Source organism: Rhinolophus hipposideros (assembly GCF_964194185.1).
Source record: "Rhinolophus hipposideros genome assembly, chromosome: 23".
NCBI classification, from domain to species: Eukaryota; Metazoa; Chordata; class Mammalia; order Chiroptera; family Rhinolophidae; genus Rhinolophus; species Rhinolophus hipposideros.
The window spans coordinates 40,791,491-40,797,042 of record NC_138069.1 but is presented as its reverse complement, the minus strand read 5'-3'; positions in this window follow the sequence as shown (position 1 = coordinate 40,797,042).

The window sequence follows — 5,552 nt, the reverse complement described above, 5'->3', positions numbered from 1 at the left end:
CCGCGCGGAGCCCCGAGGCCGGGCTGGGCGGCCCGCGGCCGCGCGCGGGAGGCCGGACCCGCCCCGAGCCGCCCGGCAGCCCTGCCCCGCGGGCCGGAGTCCAGGCGCGGTCCCCAGGCCGCGCGGCGCCTGGGCTTCTGGCTGCTCGCCCAGCTCCCTGTCTGCGTCCTGGCCTCCCAAGTTCATCCTCACCGGGGAGTGGGGCGCTGCTCAGGCCAACGCCGTGGTTTCTATTTGGGTTTCCCTGGGGGACGACCCCTTGCGTCGATTTCTTTATTCCTAGGGTCTTGCATATTCAGTATCCATCCACTCATCCCCTCATTGATTCATTTAAGCCAGTGTTCCTAAAGAGTGGCTTTTCCACCACCCGTGCGACAGGGCAGTTTTAGGTGGTACCCGTGCCACGACCTGATTTGTGTCTTGAAAAGCATCAGTCTGGTTGCTGTGTGGCGAATAGGCCGCAGGGGTTGACTGGAGACAGAGGCCGGCAGGCAGGGACCCTGGTGGCTTGGACCAGGTTTGTACCGGGAGGTGGCCAGGATTATTGGGCTCTGGGTATATTTCGGAAGCAGATGAAATCAAATAAGTGATGAATTACATCATGCTCATGGATAGGCAGATTCCATTTTTAAAGTCATACATTCTCCCCAAATTAGCCTATGAATATAATGCAATTCCAAACAAAATTCTGACAACTTTAGTGTGTGTGTGTGTGTGTGTGTGTGTGTGTGTGTGTGTGTGTATGTAACTAGACAAAGTGGCTGGGAAAATGTATATGGAAAAATAACAAGCCAGAAATAGCCAAAACAATTTTGAAGAAAAAGAGCAAAATAGAGTGACTCCCCCTATAAATACAGAGAGGTAGTATGTTTGTGTAAAGATCAACAGATAGCTTAGTGCAGCCAGACATACGAGAAATAGACCCTGCACATCTAGAAAAAAACCTGCTATGAGCTGGCATTCCAGGTCAGGGGGAAGGTTAGATATTTGTTAAGTGATACTGGGAAACTGAATCTCTATACCACATACGCAGTGTGTCCCCAGGTATGCATTTAACCACAGACTGATTCAAGACCCAAATATGAAAAACAAAACTCCCAAAATTTTAGCAGACAATATAGAAGGGTTTATTTATGACCCTGGGATAAGGAGGCATTGTGAAATAAACACAAAAAGAAAAATACAAAGGAAAGATGGAAAAGTTAAGCCTCATTAAAACTAAAACATTCATGCTCATTAATGACACCATAATAGAAGTGAAACATTTCACAGACTGAGAAGAAATATTTTCAACACATAGATCTGGTGAAAAATACATAATCTAGGAAATATAAAAAACATTCGCAAATTAATAAGAAATAAAAACAACACAATAGAAAAACATACAAAAACATAAATACATTCAATTCACAGAGAAAGAAAAACACAAATGGCCCGATACATAAGAAAAGATATTCAACTTGGCTGGCAATTCAGGCACCTGACATGGATCTCACAGATAGCTTTTTGGTGGCATACCTAATCCTCAGAATTCCTATGAATAAGTTTAGTTAGTTTCTGTTCTTTGTTATACCCGTGCCAGATGTTGGGCTCAAAAAGATTAAAGAAAAGAAAGTTCCTCCCTCAGAGAGCTTATTGGCAAAGAGACAGACATATAAACAAGTAATTGCAATTTAATATAAAAATTTCAACAGTATAATGTGGGCTATATAACTAACTGCTGTGGAAGTGGGAGGTGGGGTGGGGGGTGGGGTTGACTAACTCTCCATGCAGAATGGAGATGCAAGAGAGATGTAGTAGATACAGAGTGTATCAGTTATCTGTCGCCCCAATAATGCCAAAGCACAACCACAAAACCTCAGGAGTATGCAACAGTGAACACTGATTTTGTTCCCCAGCCTGAGCTGAGCTCTCGGGGTTATTCATGTGTCCATAGTCAGCTTGGGCTGTTGGTGGCTTTACTGATCTTCGCAGGGTTTTCTCATGTGTGGGAGGCCTCAGCTGGGACAACTGACTTGGCTCTGTTCCACGTCTCACTCCTCCAGCTGTCTAATATGGGCATGTTCTCATGGGGGTGGGTGTGGGGAGACGGAGAGAGAGAAACTCAAGGCCTCTGGAGGTCAAGGCTTGGAACTGGCAAACTTTAATTTCTGCTTTATCTTGTTGCTCAAACCAAGTCTCAAGACCAGACCAGATTCCGGGAGAAACAGACTTTGTATCTAGATGGCAGGGCTGCCAAGTGACATCAAGTAAATAGGTATAGATATACAGACAGGTGGAAAATTGAAGACATCATTTTTCAAAATCTCTGGGGTTTTTTGTTGTTTGTTTGTTTGTTTGCTTTCCCAGCATCTCAGTTTTCTTTTGGGGAGCTCCCCTCGCCCACTTCATTTGATCCTGTTCAGATTGTCAATAATGGGACTTTATCTTCTCATGGGTAGTGACCCAAGCTGGGCCAAATAGAATCCTGTCCTGAATTGATATTGACAGACGCTGGCAAAGAGAAACCATCCCTGTCCCGGCCCTGTCGGTTGCTGAGCTGGGAGAATGGGGGTCAGGTGGTGCAAGGGCCGCTCTTTAGAAGTGAAACTAAGCTGAAAGCCCCAAGAGAGACAGAGATCAGATGACATCATTTCAGGCCCTGGGCTCAGCCAATCTAGAAGCTAGACCTGCCTCCTGGGCTTCCAGTGACAGGAGGCAATAAATTCATCCACATACACCTTTTTTTTTTTCAACCATAGCTCTTTTGAGTTGCATTTCTGTCCCTAACTGACTGTGGAGCGAAGGGTGGAGGAGGGGTGTCACAGAGGTGGTGACACCTGAGCTAAATGCAACTACATTTGAAAAAGTAGGGGAAAAAGAGGCAGAGGAAGACATGAGCTGAGGTTTTTTAAGAATAAAAAACAACTTGTGTTTCCACCATTGTTTTTAAAGAAACAGCTTTCAGAAACAGCTTCCATGGAAGCTAAAATGTGTTTTTCAGCATTTTTCGTGCTGCGGAATTCTTGCTATGCTTGCCTGGACAAAGGTTGCAAAACCTTTGCATTTTAATTCGGACTTTGAACCGTTCAGGGCATGGCAGAAACAGGACAGAGCTTCAGTCAGCAGACGGGGCGTTTCTGAGCTGGTGAAAGTCAGCGGACTGAAGAGAGACCTTGCTGAGTATATCACAAAATGAAGGCTTCCTCCTGGTGGAACAGGGAGTTCATTGAGAATCAGTGTTTTTCTCTAAAATGAACGTTTAAATGAAAACTTTACGTTGCTCGTTATATTAGCAAAGTCACTTATAGTGACAAAAGAAATATATAATCACATGAATTTGAAAAGTACGGGAAGTTCATGTACACACTCCATGCTATTCCCCAGCACTCTCCCTCACAGATTTTTAATGTTTTCTTCCAGTATTTTCTTTTTTTTTCTGACCCATCACACTTCTGTTTGTCTTGTGCTTGGGTTTCAGCTATCTGTCTGTATGACCCACAAGCGTGTGGCCCAGGGCTTAAGGACACCGTTTCTGGAGGCAGACCCACTGAGCCTCTGATTGGCTAGGAGACACTAAACAAATGATTCCTTAGCCTCTGATTGGCTATGAGACCCTAAACAAATGATTCCTTAGCTTCTGATTGGCTATGAGACCCTAAACAAATGATTCCTTAGCCTCTCTGTGCCTTGGCTTCTCTATCTATAAGGTAGAGATAAGGCTCACACCTGCCTCATGGGGGCTGTTAGGAAGATTACCTGAAATGATGTATGTTCCGGATTCACAGGACACCTGGCCCACAGTGAGTGTCTGTGATTGACAGCTGTTGTTATTAGTGTTCCAGTTTCATGGCTCCCACAGCGCTTCATATGTCTCTCTGCGAGCTCTCACCTCGTGGCATTTAACTTTAGTTTTACAGTCCTGTCTTCTCTAAACTGTGAACCCTTTAAAATACGGAATGCGGTCTTATTCAACTTTGTACCCCCGTGTCTGGCACCGTGCAGGACGCATGGTGGATTATATACCGGGGTGCCCAAAAATTGTACATACATTTTAAGAGATGTTAACACTTTGGTCAACGTTGCTCAAGCAGTAGTTCACCATAATCAGAGGTGTCTGGACGCTAATTGGAACCACTTTGAGCACCTCTTGTCATTGCAGAAGTCAAAAGTGACTTGTATTCATCTTTTGTTATCGGTATATGTTGAGCATTACAATTTTAATACAGTTTTCCTTTCTTAAAATGTGTCTACATTTTTTGGTACCCTCTGTATAGATACAAATATATGTACGTATGTTTTTGCTAACTATGTGGTGAGACTCATGATGCACATACTTTACGATATGCCTTCTTCACTGAAAGTCACATTTCATAAACGTTTTCTCAGTTTCCATTCTCGTCATTCGTTGCATTCATGCTTTTATTCCATAAATGCTATTGCACACCGATTATACATTAGTAATTAACCCCCTGTCCCGATGCAATGGGCGTCCTAGGAGAGGGAGACAGACAGTGAACATGGTGAAGGAGTATATAGTGGTGATAAGAGTAGAGGGGTGGAAGGAAGTGTGGTCAGGGCAGACCGCTGGGGAAATGGTTCTTTCTGATTTGAATGACTGTAGAACATTCCACTGAGCTCTGCCACCATCTAATCAACATGTATTGAGACTCTGTCCACTCAGATACATTGTGTGTGTGTGTGTGTGTGTGTGTGTGTGTGTGTGTGTGTGTGTGTGTTTTCTCAGGTCAGGGCAAGACTGCAGATTCTGGTCTAGCAACTCAGCAGAGCCTTGTAGAAAAAGGGAGGTAGAGGAATGCCAGTAACTGAGTGCCTACTGTGAGCTGGCACAGAGTAGTCACTTTCACAGTCACCTTCTCTGGTCCCCACAGAGACCCTGAGGGCTTAACTACTTGTATTAGTTAGGGTTCACTAGAAAAACAGGACCAATAGGAAGGGTATCTGTCTATCTCTATCTATCTATCTATCTATCTATCTATCTCTATCTATCTATCTATCATCTATTTATCTATTATCTCTATCTGTCATCTATCATCTATATAGAGAGAGCTGTCTAGGAAGGAATTGGCTCACACTGGCCCAAACAAGCCTTTGTTCTATTTGGCAGCCTCAGTTCTTTCTTGTTGGACAGTGTGCTGGTTCTGTCCCCACGTTCTCTGATGCCATGTGGGTTAGGACACAGAAGGGCCCTGCGGCCACTGCCGTGAGTTACGCAGTCCTATTGGCAAGACACTCGGGGCCCAGGGAGCAGCAAGCACACCACAGGCAGAGCCAGGGGGTCTAAGCAACAGACACGGACCCCAGAGGAGGGACCAACTGACCCGTTCTGGGTGTGTGTCCGGGAAGAGTTCCAGGCAGAGGTGATAGATGAACCAAGGCGGAAGAGACAAGCAGGAGAAAGCCAAGTAACGAAGTGGGACAGAACATTCTTTGCAGAGGGAACAGTATGTGCGGCAGCAGAATTGGGTGGGTGGGGGGAGCTGCGGCTCACGTGGGGAGTTGAGGGCGCAGGGTGAGCCTGGAGATAGCTCTCAAGGGGTGTGATGGGTGGA